Source organism: Loxodonta africana, chromosome 20 (genome assembly GCF_030014295.1).
Source record: "Loxodonta africana isolate mLoxAfr1 chromosome 20, mLoxAfr1.hap2, whole genome shotgun sequence".
NCBI lineage: Eukaryota > Metazoa > Chordata > Mammalia > Proboscidea > Elephantidae > Loxodonta > Loxodonta africana.
The window spans coordinates 55180884-55203180 of NC_087361.1; the positions used below are offsets into that span (position 1 = coordinate 55180884).

A 22297-nucleotide genomic window follows, 5' to 3' on the forward strand; every position below is an offset into this window, starting at 1 on the left:
CTGCCCCATAGGGTTTCCAAGGAGCAGCTGGTGGACTTGAACTGCTGACCTTTGGGTTAGCAGCTTTAGCTCATGGTAGCTCTTAACCATTGTGCCACTAGGGCTACTGATTTTTATTTGCTGTTCTTAAAAAGATTCCCTGTCAATCCTATATCTAAAACAGAGCAGTCCCCTCTTTCTGGATTATGGCACACGGGGACGGATTACCCAATAAGCAAGGCAAGCATGGACTTAATTGTGCTTACTTACTAATCTATAGTGCACAGTTTCACCTGGTTTTCACCTCATATTAAAGATATGGTGAAACCCTTGTGAAATTGTGCACTAGGGTTGATTAACTACACACAGTTAGGCATGTGGCTACCGTGCTTACTGTAAGCTTGTGCCTACCGTGCTTACCGACTAATCGGCCCCTGGCTTATCTCTTAAATGTCAGCATTCCCTGGTATCGCTGTCCACACTTCTTCCCAACTAGCCACTCTCCAGGCCTCAGCCACCACTGTGCTGATGAGAAGCCCCTGAGTGGTGCAGACATTCAGCGCCCGACTACTCACTGAAAGGCTGATGGTTCAAATCCAACCAGCAGCACTGAGGAAGAAAGGCCTGGTGATCTGCTTCTCTAAAGATTACAGCCATGGAGCCCAGTTCTACTTAGTAACACATGCGGTCACCATGCGTCGGACTCTTTGGAAATGGGTTTGGGATTTTGGTCACCGTCTCTCAGAAGCTTCTGACCCTGGACACTCCCCTGGGCTGCCTCACAGGCCCTGTTGGCTCAGCCTGTCCAGAAGAGAATCTCAAAGCCTGCTTATTTCTGTATTTGGCGGGTGGGCAGGGTGGGGGGTGGAAGGGACAACTCTGAGACGTGCTCTCTACCATCTCCTAGAGGTCCCCAGTGGGACTAAGCCCAGTACCCACAGCAGTAACCTGCTCCTTAAAGCACCTAAGTTGGCCTCCTTTCCTCCCCATTTCTCTGCTCCCTTCTCCCACTGATGCTTCCTGGCCTCGCCTCCCCGATGAGCTACTTCCAAAGCCTGCTTTTTTTTAAATAATTTATTTTATTGTTGTTGTTGAAAATATATACCAATTCAACAATTTCTACATGTACGGTTTGGGGACATTGATTACATTCTTCAAGTTTGCAACCATTCTCACCCTCCAAATCGTTCTTCCCCTGCTAATAGAAACTCACTGCCCCCTAAGCTTCCTATCTAACTTTTCTCCAGCTGCTGTTGTCAGTTTGATCCTGTACAGATAGTTACTTAAAAGAGCACAATGCTCAAGGCAGACATTCTTTACTAATTGAGCTAAACTATTGTTTGGTTTGGAAACCCTGGTGGTGTAGTGGTTAAGAGCTACGGCTGCTAACCGTAAAGGTCAGCAGTTTGAATCCATCAGATGCTCCTTGGAAACCCTATGGGGCAGTTCTGCTCTGCCCTATATGGTTGCTATGAGTCGTAACTGACATGACGACAATGGGTTTTATTTTTGTTTGTTTTTATTGTTTGGTTTAAAGGAGACTTCAGGGGATATTTGTGGTCTAAGGTTGAAAGATTACACTCAGGGCAATATGCTGGATTTCCCGAGTGAATGGCACCAGCAGTTCAAAACCCGGGGGTCATCCCTAAGTCTTCCCCTTCCATAGGCTCCGAGTCCTCTTCATTACCTACTCCCGCTGATTCCAGGGCTAAGTCACTGTTATTTCAGCCGGGACAAGCTAAACTGCAGGGCCCAGTGCAGAATGAAAGTGTGGGGCCCCTTGTTTAAAAGGCAGAGAAAAAGTGCTGTTAAAGTCGCTAAAATATAAAGCTGTTTCCTTTCTACTGTGGTCTCTCTCTCCACTTGTGGTGTTTTTTATTTGCTATTCCAGTCCTGGTGGTGCTGCTCCTTGAAAATCCTACGGGGCAGTTCTACTCTGCCCTATAGGGTCGCTATGAGTTGGAATGGGCTTGGTGGCAATGGGTGGTTGGGTTTTTATTCAATGTCATTCTAAGTAAGGAAAATTTTAAATGTTTAATTATTCACATGGATTTTACTGTTCGTCTTCGTATCGTGCAAAGCCAGTTTTAAATGCAAATATAAGAGCCTTTATCTTGTATGTGGAGTCACCAAAGCCACACAATTTGTATTTCATATCTTATATACACACATGGGTGGTGCAGACAGTTAATGCGCTCCACTACTAACCAGAAGGTTGGAAGTTCGAACCCACCCAGCGCTGACTCGGAAGAAAGGCCTGGTGATGTGCTTCTGAAAGGTCACAGCCGTGAAAACCCTGTGGAGCACAGTTTTATTCTGCACACATGGGGTTGGCAAGTGTTGGAATCGACTCCATGGCAACTAGTGTTTTTACCTTATTTTTTTATGCATGTGTATTTCATTCTTAGTAGAATGGTGAAAATAGTGGAACAGTGAAAACTCAGCTCTTTTTATTTCATGTCTTCATACCCACTCTCTTAGGCTGGGTTCTCCAGTGAAGCATATATACCAAAAAAACCCATTACTGTCCAGTCAATTCTGATTCATAGTGACCTCATAGGGCAGAGTAGAACTGTCCCATAGAGTTTCCAAGAAGTGCCTGGTGGATTCGAACTGCCAACCTTTTGGTTAGTGGCCATACTCGTACCACTGCGACACCAGGGCTCCATATATACACATATGTAGAGAGAAAGAGAGAGATTTATCTCAAGGAAATGGCTCACTCAGTTGTAGAGGCTGGCAAGTTCCAAGTCTGTGGGTCAGCTCCTGACTCATGTAGCTGCAGGGGCTGATGAACCCAAGATTGGCAGGTCAGACGAACCCAAGATTGGCAGGTCAGACAGCAGGCTGCTGGCTCATGGGCTGTGGAGGCTGACAAATCCCAAAATTGGCAGGTAAGTTGCTAACTCAAGTCCGAAGAACTAGAGCTCGGATGATGACAACCTGGATGCAGGATCCAGAGTGAGAGCCTTGCTGAAACGTCTGTTTATATAATGGATTCAGGCCACTCCCCCAAGGAACTCCCCTTCAACTGATTGGCTGCTCATAGCAGATCTCATCATGGAGTTGATTACATGATTACATAACAACCAAATTACATCATTACATAACTGCCAAACTACATCATAACTGCCAAATCTCTGAGAGTCATGGCCCAGCCAAGTTGATACACAACCTTAACCTTCACACCTGTACATTCTGCTGATACTCTCTGCATTTGGCTTATTGATATGTGAGGAAGGATTGAAAGGAAAGGGGACTATGGGTCACTCTGTCTTTCCCTTCTCAGTGGCTAAAACAGGGAAGAGGACACTATAGGGCTCATTGGTGGTTCCTGTTTCTTGGAATGCCATTGTCGTCTTTTGCATTCATTATAAATTCTAATTCTAATGGAGTGTGGCCTCTGGGGGGTCTCAGCCCCCCTTTCTCAGTTACAGGGATAACACATTTACCTTATATTGGCTGCAAGCCTTGCTGAACCCCACTGTGGGTCCCGCTGTGCTCGGGACATTGCAAGTGCTATCTGAGAATGGGCCAGCAAGGAACAGTGATCACTCATATTCTATGTCTCTCCTTTGCCTACACACACTTCACTTACAAACCACAAGTTCAAAGGTAAGGTTATTATGAATTTGAAGATGGTGGTAACCAGAAGAGTTGCTGTCCAGTTTATTCCAGGAGCCAACAGCTGGAGAAAGACCCCTGGAAAGTGGTGAAGAAAACAGATGTCACAGGGCTCCCGGATGCGGGAGGTAAGCACTCAGCCGTCACTCACACGGGTGTATATAAAATGAGGCAGCAGGTTAAAAATAGCAAGTGTGAGATGAAGGCAGACAGAAGTCACAACTGTCAGCAAGGAAGGAGAGGGAGAGTGAATAGAAAGGCCACAGGAGAATTAAGACAGTGTGGGCACCCCTGCAGGACAAGGTTCAGACCAGCCCTGGGATGAGCGTGCCAGGGAATCAACTAAGGATGAAGACCAAAGACCGCAGCCTCCAGTGTGGATTACACCTCAACATAAAGAAAACAAAAATCTTCTCCCCTGGACCAGTAAGCAACATCATGATAATTGGAGAAAAGACTGAAGTTGTTGAGGATTTCATTTCACTTGGATCCACAGTCAGTGTCCATGGAAGCTGCAGTCAAGAAATCAAGTGATGTATTGCATTGGGCAAATCTGCTGCAAAAGACCTTTTTAAAGTGTTGAAAAGCAAGGATGTCATTTTGAGGACTAAGGTGCACCTGACCCAAGCCATGATATTTTTAAATACCTCATATGCATGCAAAAGCTGGACAATGAATAAGGAAGACTGAAGAAGAATTGATGCCTTTGAATTGTGGGTTTGGCGAAGAATATTGAATATACCGTGGACTGCGAGAACGAACAAATCTATCTCGGAAGAAGAACAGCCAGAATGCTCCTTAGAAGCAAGGATGGTGAGACTTCATCTCATGTGCTTTGGACATGTTATCAGAAGGGACCACTACCTGGAGAAGGACACCACCCTTGGTAAGGTAGAGGGTCAGCAAAAAAGAGGAAGACTTTCAACAAGATGGATTGACACAGTGGCTACAACAACGGGCTCAAACATAGCAATGGTTGGGAGGATGGCACAGGACTGGGCAGTATTTCCTTCTGTTGTACGTAGGGTCACTCGGAGTCAGAACTGACTTGACGGCACCTAACAACAGCAGAAAGACTGAGGCAGCCCAGCGCGATTCCAGTGTGGGCGCGCATTTCTTTACGTCTGCAGACTGTAGTGTCTAGCCTCCCGTGTCTGAAATACAAAGGGAGAAATGCTGTTATTTCCCCTTGTTCTAAGGTGAAACCAAAGAAGCCAAACGACCTGTCTGAAAATCCTATATTAAGCAAATAACCCATTGCTGTTGAGTTGATTCCAACTCATAGCTACCCTACAGGAAGGACAGAGTAGAGCTGTCCCATAGGCTTTCCACGGAGCGGCTGGTGGATTCAAACTGCTGACCTCTTGATTAGCAGCCAAGCTCTTAACCATGATGCCACCAGGGCTCCGTCCATCAAGCAAATGCAGAGGCTGTAATAGATATAGCAGGTCACCCAACCTTCCCTAACCACAGCCAGCCTCTTGCATTCTGGATTAGGCTGTTTACATTTTATTTCAAGTTTTAGAAACTTCCCTGCTCTTGTTTTGTTAACTGCTTAGTAGACAAAGCATGATTGGTCAAACCAGTGGCCGTCAAGTCGACTTCAACTCATGTGAGAGGACTGCGCTCCATAGGGTTTTCAATGGCTGGTTTTGTGACTGTAGATTGCCAGGCCTTTCTTCCGAGGCATCTCTGGGTGGACTGGAACCTCCAACCTTTCAGTTAGGGGCTGAGCACAGTAACCATTTGTACCACCCAAGGACTGGAATATCTCTGATTCTTCATCTATCCTGTATTGATAGATGTTTGCAGCTCTTCTCATTTTGAGTCGTGCCACATTAGCAAATGAAGGTCCCAAAAGCTTGGCTCCATTTGCGTCATTAAGGTCGACTCTACTTTGAAGAGGCAGCTCTTCCCCAGTTGTATTTTGCGTGCCTTCCAACCTGAGGGGCTCATCTTCTGGCACCATATCAGACAATGTTCTGCTGCTGTTCATAAAGTTTTCACTGGCTAATTTTTTTCAGTAGACAGCCAGGCCCTTCTTCCTAGTCTGTCCTAGTCTAGAAGCTCAGTTAAAACCTGTCCCCCATGGGTGACCCTGCTGGTATTTGAAATACCGGTGGCATAGCTTCCAGCATCACAGCAACACACAAGCCCCTACAATATGACAAACTGACAGACACGTGTCTAAGAAGAAGTATAGCCAGAACGCTCCTTAGAAACAATATGGCGAGACTGCCTCACATCTCGACAGCACCTAATAGCTCCATTTATCCACCTCCCTCTCCACCTGCCTTGCCTGTTGAGGGTGTCTGAACTTCCACCACTGGAGATTTATGCTGTTGGATAAGCATTGCCCCTTTTCTATGTTGAGTCTATCAGGAAGGGGTTAAAAAAAAATAAACTAAATCAGTTGCCATGGTGCCAACTCCTACCCAAGAGGACCCCATGTGTGCCAGAGCAGAACTGCGCTCCACAGGGTTTTCAATGGCTGATTTTTCAGAAGTAGATCACCAGGCCTTTCTTCCAAGGCACCTCTGGGTGGACTCCAACCTTTCGGTTAGCAGCTGAGCACCGTTAAGCACCACCCAGGTTGCCCTGCTCCTAAATCCAATCATTTTAAGCTCCAAAATAGTCTCATGAGGTTTATAGTGCTACTCTTCAGACATGACCATCCCTAACGTTAAAAAAAAAACACTTTTGGTTTTTATGAGCAGTGAAATTACTGTATAATTTTCCACTTAACTGAATGAAGTGCAGAATGCACACCCTCGCATTCTAATTTCTACCTTGACCATATCCTGTCTACCTTCATCATCCTATACACCAGGAAAGTAGCCAGGAGTGGAAGGAGCAGCCCAGAGTGGACGGGCTGCTTCACAGGAGGGTGGGGAGTGTGGGGGGTGGCAGTGAGGGGATGGGGGGGTCGCTGCACCATCACCTCTCTGCCCTTGGGCACACCGAGAGTTGGACTCTGTTAGTCCTTTTGGTTGGTTAGCTCCCTGAGTGTTTCAGAGAGCCTTTGTTGTACGTGGAGATAGAGCCACTAACTTGGCCAATTCCAAGCAGAAAAGATGGAGTGTAGATTTCATATCCCAGTTTTAAGTGCTGGTAAAAAGTTGCATTAAGTTACCAAATGCACTGCGATCCGGCTGCATCGCCAAGTGGCTCTGTAGTTTGGGGGTTACTCTGCATTCAAAAGAAAAGGAAAAGTGTTTCGTTTAGATGCTTGGGGCAAGCGGGGATTGATCCGGTTACTTTCGGACTAATCTAATCCAGACAGTGTGCACAGAGTAACTTTCTGGGCTTGGTACTTGGTCACCAAACAAGATGTTCATTTTTATAGGATCTGAAACCCTTGGTTGAAAAGGCAGGAAGGAACACTACTCCACCAGACCTGTTCGAAATAAGATAGTGAGTGTAACTGAAAGATTGTAATTAAAGGGCAACACAGCACGTTTAATTTTTAAATAATTGATTCATATCTTTCTCTCTTAGTCTCTCTCTCTACACACACATACATTTGTGCACACACACATATATATGTGGGGTGTGTGTGTGTATGGATTCCCTGTGTGGTGCAATGGTTAACACACTCATTTGCTAACTGAAAGGTTGGAGGTTCAGGTCCACCCAGAGGTGCCTTAGAGGAAAGGCCTAGCAATCTGCTTCTAAAAAATCAGCCACTGAAAACCCTATGGAGCACAGTTCTACTCTGACACGGGTGGGACTGCCATGAGTTACAGCCAACTCAACAGCGACTGTTATATCTGTGTGTGTGTGTATGTGTGTATGTATCCACCCATCCATCCAACCATCCGTCCTTCCGTCCATGCATCCGTCCGTCCATCCGTCCAACCATCCATCCGTCCATCCATCCATCCATCCATCCATCCATCCATCCATCCATCCATCCATCCATCCATCCATCCATATATATATATGGAGCCCTGGTGGCGTAGTTATTAAGAGCTTGGCTGCTAACCAAGAGGTTGGCAATTTGAATCCACCAGCTGCTCCTTGGAAACCATATGAGGCAGATCTTCTCTGTCCTATAGGGTCACTGTGAGTCAGAATCAACTCAATGGCAATGGTTTTTTTGGAGCCCTGGTGGCTTAGTGGTTAAGAGCTTGGCTGCTGACCAAAAGGTCCATAGCTTGATCCTTGGAAGCCCTATGGGGCATTTCTACACTGACTTATAGGGTCGCTATGAGTCAGAATTGAGCTGGGTTTTATATATACATATATGTATGGAAACCCTGGTGACATAGTCTTTAATTGCTATGGCTGCTATCCAAAAGGTCAGCAGTTCGAGTCTACCAGGTGCTCCTTGGAAACTGTATGAGGCAGTTCTTCTCTGTCCTATAGGGTCTCTGTGAGTCGGAATTGACTCGATGGCCAAGGGTTTTTTCGGTTTCGTATATATGTATGTATATATATTTGTAAGTACTGGGCGATGTTGGTTGCTTCACAGTCATTCACCTTTCAGGGACTCTTGCTCTGCTGGTCTTCCCACTCTCTCACTCATTCATTCATCCAAAAACTATTTGTTGTCCCCCTGTTATATGTCAGACTCTTCCTGGTACTGGGGATACAGCAGGAAATTAAAAAAAAAAAAAAACCCTGCTTACATTCACAGTGGAGAAGCAGACAGTATGTCTCAATGTGGTGAGGTACAGCAGAGTCAGGGGTAAGGGACAGGGCGGTGGGCTGTTTCATGGAGACAACAGAGAAGGCCTATCTGATAAGGCTACATCTCAGCAAAGACTCGTGTCTTAGATATCTAGTGCTGCTATAACAGAAATACCACAAGTCGATGGCTTTAACAAACAGAAATTCGTTCTTTCTCAGTCCCATAGGCTACAAGTCCAAATTCAAGGTGTCTACTCCAGGAGAAAGCTTTCTCTCTCTGCCAACTCTAGAGGAAGGCCCTTATCATCAGTCTTCCCCTAGACTAGGAGCTTCTCTGTGCGGGGACCCCAGGTCCAAAGGATGCAATCTTCTCCTGGCTCTACTTTGTTGGTGGTATGAGGTCGCCATGTTTCTCTGCTCGCTTCTCTCTTTTATATTTCAAAAGAGACTGACTTAAGATTTAGGTGAAAGTTTACAGAGTAAGTTAGTTTCTCATTAAACAATTAATACACAAATTGTTTTGTGACATTGGTTAATCCCACAATGTGTCAACAATCTCCCCTTCTCCACCCTGTGTTCATCATGTCCATTCGTCCAGTTTTCCTGTCCCTTTCTGCCTTCTCGTCTTTGCTTTTGGGCTGGTGTGCCCATTTAGTCTCATATACATTACTGAACTAGGAAGCTCACTCCTCACATGTGTTACTGTTAGTCCTATAGACCTGTCTAACCTTTGGCTGAAGGGTGAACCTTGGAAGTGACTTCAGTACTGAGTTAAAAGGGTGTCCGGACAATACTCAATACACAGAAGGTCAGCTCAAATGGACTGGACCAAAAGCAAAGAAGTTTCCGGGATAAACTGAATGCTTCAAAGGTCAGCGAAGCAAGGGCGGGGGTTTGGGGACTATGGCTTAAGGGGACTTCTAAGTCAATTGGCAAAATAATACTATTATGAAAACATTCTGCATCCTACTTTGAAATGTGGCGTCTGGGGTCTTAAATGCTAACAAGCGGCCATCTAAGATGCATCAATTGGTCTCAACCCACCTGGATCAAAGGAGAAAGAAGAACACCAAGGTCACACGACAACTATGAGCCCAAGAGACAGAAAGGGCCACATGAACCAGAAACTTACATCATCCTGAGACCAGAAGAACTAGATGGTATCCGGCCACAACTGATGACTGCCCTGCCAGGGAGCACAACAGAGAACCCCTGAGGGAGCAGGAGATCAGTGGGATGCAGACCCCAAATTCTCATAAAAAGACCAGACTTAATGATCTGACTGAGACTAGAGGAATCCCGGTGGTCACGGTCCCCAAACCTTCTGTTGGCCCAGGACAGGAACCATGCCCCAAGACAACTCATCAGACATGGAAGGGACTGGACAGTGGGTAGGAGAGAGATGTTGATGAAGAGTGAGCTACTTGTATCAGGTGGACACTTGAGACTGTGTTGGCATCTCCTGTCTGGAGGGGAGATGGGAGGGTAGAGAGGGTTAGAAACTGGCAAAATTGTTACGAAAGGAGAGACCAGAAGGGCTGACTCATTAGGGGGAGAGTAAGTGGGAGTATGGAGTAAGGTGTATATAAGCTTATACGTGACAGACTGACTTGATTGGTAAACGTTCACTTAAAGCTCAATAAAAATTATTAAAAAAAAGGGTGTCCGGAGGACTTTGGATTTTTGTTGGAGTGAGCTGGGAAGCCACCTGAAAGGTTGCCACGTGTAGACAAATGCTTAGGCAGGCATGTGAATCTGGAGCCCATAAACCTAAATGTGCACACTGGCACCTCTGCAGAAGAGTCTACTTAAAAAATGTATGGCTGTATAGGGGAAAGTGTAGGGCTTGTGAATAGGAGGGTTGGTTACAGAAAGAGAGAAGAAGGTAATGCTGGGAGAAAGAGTAACAAGGTAAGAGAGAATTGGGTAAGTGACTCCAGAAACCGAAGTTACACACAAGAATGAAGACTCCAGGGGAAGCAGAAGAGCCTTCTCTCTGCAGGGAAAGTGGCCGGGTGGCACTCTTAAATGAGACCAAAATTTTCATTTCTCACAGCAGAAAACTCATAGGAATCTGAGGGTTGATGCTTACTTATCAAATGTTAGTGGCCAATTTTCAGTGTTAGTTTTCCGTTTTTTCTTAGAAATTTGGGAGCAATTTAATCACACTTTGAAAATCACTTGCCGTCGAGTCACCTCTGACTCACGGAAACTCCGTGTGTGTTAGAGTAGAACTGTGCTCCATAGGGTTTTCAACGGCGGATTTTTTTGGAAGTAGATCGCCAGTCTTTTCTTCTGAGGTGTCTCTAGGTGAACTCAAACCTCTAACCTTTCAGTTATACTCTGGGATTCCTTTAAATGCTTGACAGCAACTGGTGTGTGTGTGTGTGTGCACGTGTATCTGTATCTTATCTGTACATGGCAAGCGTGGGACGTTTGGAGGTTTTATTTTATGCTTTTGGAAATTGAATTATCAGTTGGCTTTAAAAAAACCAAACATTTTTATTGTCAAAGAGGATAGCTGAGTTTGTTGAGAAAAAGCGCTCAGAAGCAGGATTTCAGGAATTTGTAGGCTCAAAAGTAACGTATCAGAAGCCAGTGAACTCATCCAAATGAGCACTTAGCTGATTCTTTTCATTGTGCTAATTTTTATTCTAAAAATGCTTCTAAGGCATCCTCAAACCTGGGGATAAATGAATTGTGGGGTAATCGCCACTATGAAATGAATCCTCCTTTGGAACATTTTTATAGACTCCGAAAGGAAGCATCACCTCCTCCTGTCTCAGGTGTCTTAGTGGTAAGGCCAAATCAAAGGCTAAGCTGGGAAGCAGGGGACTTGGGGTACTCCTAGGCCTTCCCTTTTTGGGGGGCTTCCTTTGCCAAAGAGATTGGACTCCCAATCTCTTTTCCTTCTAGCATCCTCATGCTCTCCTTGGGAAATGAAACTGGTCTACCCGGCCACTGACGAAGCTGGTCTACCCGGCCACTGACGAAGCTGGTCTACCCGGCCACTGACGAAGCTGGTCTACCTGGCCACTGACGAAGCTGGTCTACCCGGCCACTGACGAAGCTGGTCTATCTGGCCACTGATGAAATAGGTCTACCTGGCCACTGATGAAGCTGGTCTATCCGGCCACTGATGAATTGGGTCTACCCGGCCACTGATGAAGCTGGTCTACCCGGCCACTGATGAAGCTGGTCTACCCGGCCACTGATGAAGCTGGTCTATCTGGCCACTGATGAATTGGGTCTACCCGGCCACTGATGAAGCTGGTCTACCCGGCCACTGATGAAGCTGGTCTATCTGGCCACTGATGAAATGGGTCTACCCGGCCACTGATGAAGCTGGTCTACCCGGCCACTGATGAAATGGGTCTACCCGGCCACTGATGAAGCTGGTCTACCCGGCCACCGATGAAGCTGGTCTACCCGGCCACTGATGAAATGGGTCTACCCGGCCACTGATGAAGCTGGTCTACCCGGCCACTGATGAAGCTGGTCTACCCGGCCACTGATGAAGCTGGTCTATCTGGCCACTGATGAAATGGGTCTACCCGGCCACTGATGAAGCTGGTCTACCCGGCCACTGATGAAGCTGGTCTACCCGGCCACTGATGAAATGGGCCTACCCGGCCACTGATGAAGCTGGTCTACCCGGCCACTGATGAAGCTGGTCTATCTGGCCACTGATGAAATGGGTCTACCCGGCCACCGATGAAGCTGGTCTATCTGGCCACTGATGAAGCTGGTCTACCCGGCCACTGATGAAGCTGGTCTACCCGGCCACTGATGAAACGGGTCTACCCGGCCACTGATGAAGCTGGTCTACCTGGCCACTGATGAAGCGGGTCTACCCGGCCACTGATGAAGCTGGTCTACCCGGCCACCGATGAAGCTGGTCTACCCGGCCACCGATGAAGCGGGTCTACCCGGCCACCGATGAAGCTGGTCTACCCGGCCACCGATGAAGCTGGTCTACCCGGCCACTGATGAAGCTGGTCTACCCGGCCACTGATGAAACGGGTCTACCCGGCCACTGATGAAACGGGTCTACCCGGCCACCGATGAAGCTGGTCTACCTGGCCACCGATGAAGCTGGTCTACCCGGCCACCGATGAAGCGGGTCTACCCGGCCACTGATGAAGCGGGTCTACCCGGCCACCGATGAAGCTGGTCTACCTGGCCACTGATGAAGCTGGTCTACCCGGCCACTGATGAAGCTGGTCTACCCGGCCACTGATGAAACGGGTCTACCCGGCCACTGATGAAACGGGTCTACCCGGCCACTGATGAAGCTGGTCTACCCGGCCACTGATGAAGCTGGTCTACCCGGCCACTGATGAAGCTGGTCTACCCGGCCACTGATGAAGCTGGTCTACCCGGCCACTGATGAAGCTGGTCTACCCGGCCACTGATGAAGCTGGTCTATCCGGCCACTGATGAAACTGGTCTACCCGGCCACTGATGAAGCCAGTCTACCCAGCCACTGGACAAGATGCTCTACTTATGCTGTTTCTATCACCTGCACATCAACCTTATAAAACCAAAAAAAAAAAAAAACCTGTTGCTGTCAAGCCAATTATGACTCATAGCGACCCTCTAGGACAGGGTTTCCATAGGAGTGGCTGGTGGATTCAAACTGCTGACCTCTTGGTTAGCAGCCAAGCTCTTAACCACTGAGCCACTATGGCTCCCAACCTTATAAAGTAAGCATAAATATCCCCATTTTACAGATGAAGAAACTGAGATCTAAAGAGATTATATTTAGCCTGCCCTAACATTGTCTCCCACCACACATCTGTCTGTCTGTCATACTGTGGTGGCTTGTGTATTGCTGTGATGCTGGAAGCTATGCCACCAGTATTTGAAATATCAGCAGAGTCACCTATGGTGGACAGGTTTCCATGAAGCTTCCAGACTGAGACAGAGTAGGAAGAAAGACCTGGCAATGCACTTCTGAAAATTAGCCAGTGAAAACCCAATGGATCACAGAAATTGTCTGAGACTTTGACTTGCTTACTTTGGATGCATCTTCAGGGGGACCTATCACTGGAGTAGAACCTCATGTTTGTCAGCCAAGGCAAGGGAACCCCTCAATGAGATGGACTGACACAATGGCCACAACAATGGATTCAAACATACCAGTAATCAGGAAGATGGTGCAGGACCAGGCAATGTTTCATCCTGTTGTACATGCTGTTGCCATGACTCACAACCAACTCAACAGCAACTAACAACAACAACAACAGCAATAAGCATCTGATCTGAAGTTTCCAGAGCCTGATTCCTTTCATCATAGCCCATCCAGACCTCCATCCTCCCTGCTTTGGCACTTCTTTCCGGGGCCAGCACTCTCTGGAGCATCACACCAGCTTGCCCACAGTCTCTGTCCCCTCTCTCACACATTCATTCAAATATTGGGACTTGCCTGTCCTATGAGCCATTTCCTCAGAGCCCACTGCTCTCTGCTTTCCACTTTTGCTCATTCAATTTTTAAAAGTTGGTAGCATTGTCAAGAGTGGTGACTTGTGGGCCAATTAATGGGACCTCTAACCCCATCTACCTACTCAGTAATTTACTCACTTCAGTTGTAGCTTTTCAGAAGCAAGGTCTTCACTCTAAGAAATGATCCCCCCAGTGAGTATTGGAGGTCATATGGAATAGTGTCAGTAACGCCATCACAAACCAGTGAGATAATTTTGGAGAAAGTCTTTGGTTCTTTTCAAAGTCCTACCATCTTTCTACTTAACCCAAGCACAGTTGACAAAATGCTGGAGTCAGGGTAGGCTAGCTGCAGAAACAAACAGCCCCCAAATCCCTGTGGCATAACAGAATAAAGGATTATTTCTTATTCATGCCGTGGTACAGTGTGGTTGGAAATGGTGGAGGCTCTGCTCTGTGCAGTCATTTGGGGAGCCAGGTTCCCTCTATCTTGTGTCTCTCTTATCCTCTGAGGCCCCAGAGTCTGTCCTTGCCCCCTCCATTGTCTACATTTGACAGCAGGCAGGGTTAGAGAGAGTGAATGGAGGGTCACTTTGGGGTCTCAAGGGGCAGACCTGCAAGTGGCAAACATCGTGTCTACCCTCCTTCCAGAGCTCTGTCACATGGCCCACCTTACTGCAACGCTGGCTGCAAACTCTACTCTTCTGTGTGTTCAGGAAGAACGTGTATAATCTCTGCCTCAACTAGACTCTGTGTAAGGGAATTTTAAAACTTGAGGTATCTGAGAAGATCTGAAGTGACCAACTTGAGGTTTGAGTTCAACTCCTCTGTAGCTAGTTCCGTTTCCACCCTAGCAACAGCCATTTTCTGTGTAGACATAATCATGAAACTAAGAAATGCCCAGCGATGGTGTAACTACCCTGTGACACCACGCTCATATACCCTTATGATTACCACATTGTAACCATCTAAGAAAGACACCTATATCCTTTTAAGCCAATTGCCTTATGAGCTCCTGCCACAGGATGTCCTGCCTTACCAGTTCCTGCCACAGGAAGTCCCACCTTAAAGTGATTTACTGCCGATCATGTAATGTCTTTCAATGATCGAAGTTTGTAAATGCCAACCAAATCCTTTGTTTCTCCCTGATAAAATGTCACTACTTAGTCACCATATTGGGTCACTGGGTTCCACTATAGGGAGTTCAGCCCACCCCAGCTGGAGCTGCCTCTTTAATAAATCTCTCAATTTTACATTAATTAGAGTAAGAATAGTTACTTTAAGACAACTCATTCACCTTCTCTCTCCTCTGGTTTGTCTTGGAACCAGGATCTAAACTCATAACTTAAGAGCAGTGATAGTCGCGCTTGTCGTTTCCTGTTGTTGTTAGATGCTATCAAGTCAGTTCTTGACTCACGACAACCCCATGTACAGACACCATGCACAATGAAACAGGACGACGCCCAGTCCTGTGCCGTTCTCATGGTTGGTTGTGAATCTGACTGCTGTATTCCACAGGGTTTTCACTGGCTGATATTCAGAGGTAGATCACCAGGCCTTTCTTCCTAGTCCATCTTAGTCTGGAAGCTCCACTGAAACCTGTTCGGCATCCTAGGAATATGCAGGCCTCCATTGACAGATGGGTGGTGACTGCATACGAGGTGAACTGGTGGGGAATGAAACCAGGGTCTCCCGCACGGAAAGTGAGAATTCTAGCTACCACTGGACCAGTAATGCCTTTGGTCATCTCTCCTTCTTACAATTCCCTCTCAAATATGTAAGAAACAGGCTGATGGCTCTAGCTCTTCATACATTAACCTCTAGGTTCAACTTCTTAGTTCCATTCCTGGGACTAGAGAAAGGACTTGAACCAGGGTCTAACTTTCTGATCTTGACACTCTTGCCCAGTCATCAGCCTTTATCCACTGCGGGGCTTTCCTCCACCCTTAGAAACGCTGACTCATTGCTCCAAAGTCATGTCGGCTGCCCCCTCATTGGGCTTTTGCCAATCCCCTAAACACACTCGCAAACACAAAAGAAAGAAAGAAATAAAAAAAAAAAACACTGGTTTCTGGAAAAGAACTTCAAACATGTAGAAACACCTTTGAGTATTTGCGAATGGAAGGGCGTGGTGTGTTATCCAAGGCATTAACTGAGTGGAGGGTGCTGCTTTATTTTAAAAAGCAGGGGGAGGAGGCAGGGACAATATAATTGAATTCCTTTCTCTTCCCAGAAGCCAGGTTTTGAAATTGGCCCCTGGTGATTAGGGACCTTTAGCACACAGATGTGGGGCCAGTGGCTGATGTCCTTATATCCTGTGCTGGGAGTGACTCAAGGAATGTCAGCCTTAGGGAGACTTGGACTTAGGTGGAGGGGTTGGCTTCAGAAAAGAGGAGAATTTATAGGCTATTTGGCCTCCTCTAACAATTTTAGCAATACTAACCTGACTATACTACGCCCAAAATGGAGTCACTTACGCTAAGCCTCATGTCAGCAAACCTAAACCTAGCTGGTTTCTGTTTCCTATAAATGTTTGACCTTCCCAGGAGCTGAAACCTAAGTCAATCAATTGCTTCTCCCAAAACAGAAACCTAAGCTAACCAATTAGGACTCGCTTACTCAGTTTTTTTACTCAGTTTAACCTATAAGGAAAGAAGATACCCGCCAGCCAATCCAAAATTTGCCCAGTATAGCTTCCTTGTGCCTGTGTGCCACAGCTTACAAAAACTTCTGCTTTATATCACCCCTGGGAGCTCTCGCCTGGCTTTCAGACCAAATGTCCTCCCCGCCCCCCCATTCACAAATTGCACAAATAAAGCTTATGAGTTTGTAAACAAATTTAATAACATGGTAGTTTTAATTTTAACAGAAACTTTTGTCATTGTTGTTAGTTGCTGTTGAGTCGATTCCGACTCAAGACCTTCATTGTTTTAAAAATGAAGAGGAAGAAGGAGAAGGAGAGAGAAAGAGTTCCCTTCCCTTCCAAGTTAAGCTGCAGTCTGCTCTCTGCAGTGCCATTTGTGGGCAGCAAGGTGGCTCCTGGGCCGAGTGGGTTGTCGCCTTCCATTATCAGCGCTCAGAGAAAGTGTGATTTGATTAGAGACAGTTTGCTCAGTGTTCCACCAATGGGAGTGCTGTGTTAATTACCTTCTCCAGGATTCACAGTGTAATAGTAATACCTTGCAGCAGTGCGGTGGCTTATGGTTGATAAGAGGCACTCAGGCCCATTACATCTTTTGATCTTCACAGTAAAGCAGGTGATGACACCTGTTCTGAGCGGTAGCGGTCACAGTCACACACCTTCATCCCAGTGTGAGCCTCTGCCTGGTGATTTTTAATTCTCTGCTCCTTCTCCTCCTCCTCGTCCCCCTTCACGGCCTCACTGGTGGGATTCTGACCACCTTCAGAAATCATCCAAGTTAGATGCAGGATGCTTTTCACACCAGAAATGTTTTATGGGGCTCCAGTGAATGCTCCTTTAAGAATGCTGTGCTTAACACTGAACTGTCAGATGCCTCGTGTAAAAAAAAGGGGCGGGGGGAGCTGGTTAAATTCATGTGGAAGATTCCTGGAAAGTCCTAGTACACACTGGCTTATCTGTGGCTCAGAGATGTCCTGCAGGAAAGCACTGTGTTTAACTTGGTTTAATGTCCCAAACTTAATTTGCCAGAGACCTTCCTACCCCAGCATATGCATAACACCTGTAACCCCCAGAGGCCACCTTGTGAAACACCACCATGATTCCTTGAAAACCAACCAACCAGTTGCCATTGAGTTGACTCTGACTCACGTGAGTCAGAGAAGAACTGTGCTCTATAGGCTTTTCAATGGCTGATTTTTTCAGAAGAAGATTGTCAGGTGTTTTTTCTGAGGCGCTTCTGGGTGGACTCAAACCTCCAACCTTTTGGTTAGCGGCTGAGCCTGTTAACCGTTTACACCACCCAGAGATTCCTCTTGAAAATCAGTCATTCACATTCTGATCATTCTCTAGTCACTGGATTTTTTGGTTTTTCACTGGAAATGTAACAGGGATGATGATCCTAAGAATGACTTCCCATGTCTTTCTGAAGACAGAGAGCGGCCGCTGCTCTCAGGGGTTCATTTCCCATGGAGTCTTCATCTATCTTTAGAATGCTTTCAAGACCCAATTATTTTCTGCCTTGAATCTTCTGTTGGTCCTGTAGGGCCACTATGAGCCGGAATCCACTCAACGGCAGTGGGTTTCCATGGATCAAGCTTCCGTCTCCAGAATATCACTCTCAGAGTGGTGCCTGAGGTCTTAAAAGCTTGCGAGCAGCCATCTAATATGTATCAATTGGTCCCAACCCACCGGGAGCAAAGGAGAATGAAGAACACCAAAGACACAAGGAAAATATTAGCCCAAGAGACAAAAGGGGCCACATAAACCAGAGACTCCACCATCCTGAGACCAGAAGAACTAGATGGTGCTCAGCTACCACCAATGACCACCCTGACAGGGAACACAACAGAGAGTCCCTGATGGAGAAGAAGGAAAGTGTGGTGCAGAACTCAAATTCAAGTAGAAAGACCAGACTGAGACCAGAGGAACCCTCGAAGACATGGCCACTGACTCTCTGTTAACCGAGAACTAAAACCACTCCCGAAGCCAACTCCTCAGACAAAGATTAGACTGGACTATAAAACATAAAAAAATACTCATGAAGAGTGTGATTCTTAGTTCAAGTAGATACATGAGACTAAACGGGCAGCTTCTGTCCAGAGGCTGGATGAGAAGGCAGACAAGGATAGAAGCTGGTTGAATAGACGTGGGAAATCCAGGGTGGAAAGGGGGAGTGTGCTGTCACATTATAGGAATTGCAACTAGTGTCACATAACAATACGTGTATAAATTTTTGTATGAGAAATTAATTTGAGCTGTAAATTTCCACCTAAAGCACACACAGACCACAAAAAAAAAAAAAAAGAATACCACTCTCAATACAAATATGGCGTGCAGAGGATCTCGAGCCCCTTCCCTGCCCACACATTGTGTTTCGATGTAAATGATCCACAGAGCTTAAGTTCTGTTTAATGGGGACAGACAGACCAACCAACTGGTGGCCTTTGAGTTAATACCAACTCATGGTGACCCCGTGTATGTCAGAGTAGAACTGTGCTCCACAGGGTTTTCAGTGGCTGGTTTTTCAGAAGCAGTTCGCCAGGCTTCTGAGGTGCCTCTGGGTGGACTCAAACCTCCAATCTTTTGGTTAGCAGCTGAGTGCTTAGCCATCTGCACCACTCAGGGACATCTAACGCATACCTGAAGCAACACAGTGGCTCAACACAACAAAAATTTCTTTCTTTCTCCTGTAAGCAGTCTGTAGGGTAGGCAGCTCTTTCCTCCATGAATCCAGGATCCGGGTCCCTTTCATCGTGTAGCTCTGCCGCTCTGAGGGTCTTGTCCTTCCCTTCGTCCAGAGCAGCACATGGCTTTTGGGACAAACCGTGAACATTAAGCCAACGTCACACTCCGAGAATTAATTTAGTGTTTGAGTCAGTCAGTCATCCACCTCTGTCCTGGTGCATGGCAGGTAAATTTTAGGGAGGAGCCTGAAGAGACCTGGGTACTAGGGTACCAGCCTAGGGGCAGCATCGGGGACAACGTGAGTTGCCTGGCGCAGGGTGTAGTTCATAATAGGGTGTTGTTGTTAGGTGCCGTTGAGTTGGTTCAGAGTAATAGTGACCCTATGTACAACAGAACGACACATTGCCTGGTCCTGCACCATCCTCACAATTGTCTGCTGCTGCTCATAAGGTTTTCACTGGCTCCTTTTTTCAGAAGTAGACCACCAGGTCCTTCGTCTTCGTCTTAGTCTGGAAGCTCAGCTGAAACCTGTCCACCATGGGTGACCCTGCTGGTATTTGAAATACCGGTGGCATAGCTTCCAGCCACCACAGCAGGACAAAGTGACAGGGCGCTGAGAGACAAAAACGGAGGCTGGAATGTACACAGTGGTTGTTAGCTGCCATTGAGTCGGCCACGATTGAACTGTTGAGATCCATAGGGTTTTCGTGGCTGATTTTCAGAAATAGCTCACCGGGCCTTTCTTCCCAGGCTGTCTTATTCTGGAAACTCCACTGAAATCTGTTCGGCATCATAGCAGCAAACCAGTCTTCGCTGACAGGTGGGCGGTGGCTCTGCATGAGGTGCAGTGGCTGGGAATTGAACCCGGTGCCCCACATCGAGGGTGAGAATTCTACCACTGAACCACCACTGCCCCCCCTCCCCAGATGTACATGACTCCACCTTTACCTAGGGTTCCCTGTGTGTCCTGGAGGAAGGCGCTGGCCACCAGACCCTCCAATCCCTGTGAGGTCTCTGCCCGGCCTCAGTGGCCCCAGGGTGACTTTGCTGTTCCTATGAGCAGGACTCTGAGTCACACTCTCCTGCCTGATGTCAATTTTACTCCTCAATTTAGACTTCGCTCTCTGATTGGACTTAATTCAGGGTCGCTGGTGCCGTGGCTAGTCTGATGGCTCTCAAGGTGGGGGAGGAGGCGGAGCTGCAGGGAGGGGGGCTGAGGTCTGGACTGAGTGCTGTGTGTGTTCTGTACCTTCTCTCCAGAACATTCTGGATTGGGATGTGTAACAACCCTGGGGGAGACTGTCTCAGCCCCTCTTTCTTAGTTCTTCAGGGATGCTCAGGGAAGTGGCTGGGTGTCTTTAGCTGAGAATTATAGCTCTGAGGAGGATTTTGAGACCTCAACAGGAATAATTTAAGCACAGCCCCGTCTGTGGGAATTGGGGCGCCCTGAAGCAGCCCTCCTTCACGCCACCTCCTCCCCGTCTTTCTTCAAGTGAGCCACATCTGCCAAGCCCGTCTCCCACACACCTCAGCGAAAAGTCCCTGGCTGTCCTCCCGGCCGCCTGGCTGCTGACATCATGAGGTGTGAGAGGGAGGAGGGGAATCCACAGTCCGGATGAAACTTCCTTCTTCCTTTTTTGAGAAATAGCTCAGGCCCTGTGGCTGCCAGGCCTCTCATAGCTTCTCAGAGCCAAAGACCCAGCACTGTCCCTCCAACCTGCCTGGGACATGGGGTTGGGGACAACATCTACCCTCGCTCCGCCCTCCTCGCGCACTTCCTCAGAGCAGACCCTTAGCCTGGGCAGAGTTCCTGCTTCGCTTTCCTCTCCAGTGATGAGGCAGCCACAGGGGTGGCTTCCTAAGTGCAAACCACATCCCTTGCTCCAGGTAGACATAGTGGAAGGCTCAGGGAAGATCAGAGAGTGTGAGTCTCCCTCAGGACAGGCAACTACAAGCCCAAGGGACACCCACTCAGAATGTTTTCCTGGTTTGTAGAGATACTCCAGGACTCCTCAGCTCCTGGCCAACCCCCCAGTGCTTCCTGTAGAGAAAAGAGCCCTCTGAGGCTACATTGGGCCAGACTGGAGCTGAAGTTTCTAGCCCCAACACAAGAAGGGGCATCTACTCCTTCAGCCCCAGCTCAGGCCTAGCTCCTGGCCTCTCCACTAGAGCTGCTAAGGCAGCTCTACCCCCATCTTCCAGCCCCTTCTCTGAGGTCCTCCTGACCCAAAACCAACAAAGGAGTGGTGGGCTCCTGGAACTCATGTAACCCGGCTTGCAGTACGATGAGTCACTTTTATATGTCCTTTCTAGCCACGGTCTTGTAACTCCCACCAAAAGATTGGGTGGGACTAAGCAGATAAGATGCTTGTGACCCACCAAGGGGATTGGTGGGTTAATAATACAAATAAGATGCATGACACCCTTATGGGGGTGGGACCATGCAAATAAGGTATATGGAACCCTAACGAGGGAATTGGTCAGTTTTGCCATCCTGCTTGGCTTAAAATGAGCCACCCCAGATCAGAGGGGGGACCTCAGTACCATAAAGAAGATCCAGGAGCAAAGCCTGACCTTTGGACCCAGGGTCCCTGCACTAAGGACCTCCTAGACCAAGGAGGCAGACAGCTGTAACGCTGTGAGAAGTGGCAGCAAGACCACGAGAGGCAGTGGTAAGCACAGCTGAGAAATGGCAGCAGCAGAGCCAGGAGACCAGCAGGAGACAGCTGCAGTGGGCATCCCAGCCCACAGAGTGAGAGAGCTGAGCCCCTTCAGGCCAAGGCTTACTGGTGGAGTAGGGTGCCTCTGGGTACTTATCAGTGGAGCTAAAGGGCTTTGTAACTCTCATCCAAGCAGAGCAGAGGCCGGGCTGGCCCAGGAGGCCCAAGAGACCCAATGGGCTGAGGGCTGAGGGCCAAGGGAGAGGCCTGCCTCTGGGCACTGCTGAGAAGAGCTGTCCTGACTAAAGCACTATATCCCAAGTCATTCCTAATCCTGAATTGTAACCTGTTGCTTCCCTAATAAACCCCATAATCGTGAGTATAGTCTGTGAGTTCTGTGTGGCCATTGCAATGAGTTATTGAAACCTGCAGAGAAGTAGAGAGTGCCATGGGAGGGACGGCTGGTGTCAGAACTGGTTGGAAAGAGGAGGTATGTCTGACCTCCACCTCAGAGGAATCACCCTCGGCCTGTTGCTGCTGATAATGATTTCTCTCCTCCCTTTTTGAGAAGTTAGGCAAGGAGGTCCATTGACACCACACCACTATTTTTACATGGCTGTCCTCCTCCCTTGAG

General features: G+C 47.6%; 1 protein-coding gene across 2 annotated transcripts in view; it reads left to right on the forward strand.

Moving 5' to 3' along the window:
- EVA1C (eva-1 homolog C) overlaps positions 1 to 22297 on the forward strand; it is a 100034-nt gene that overhangs the window by 27376 nt on the left and 50361 nt on the right. The window lies entirely within an intron of this gene.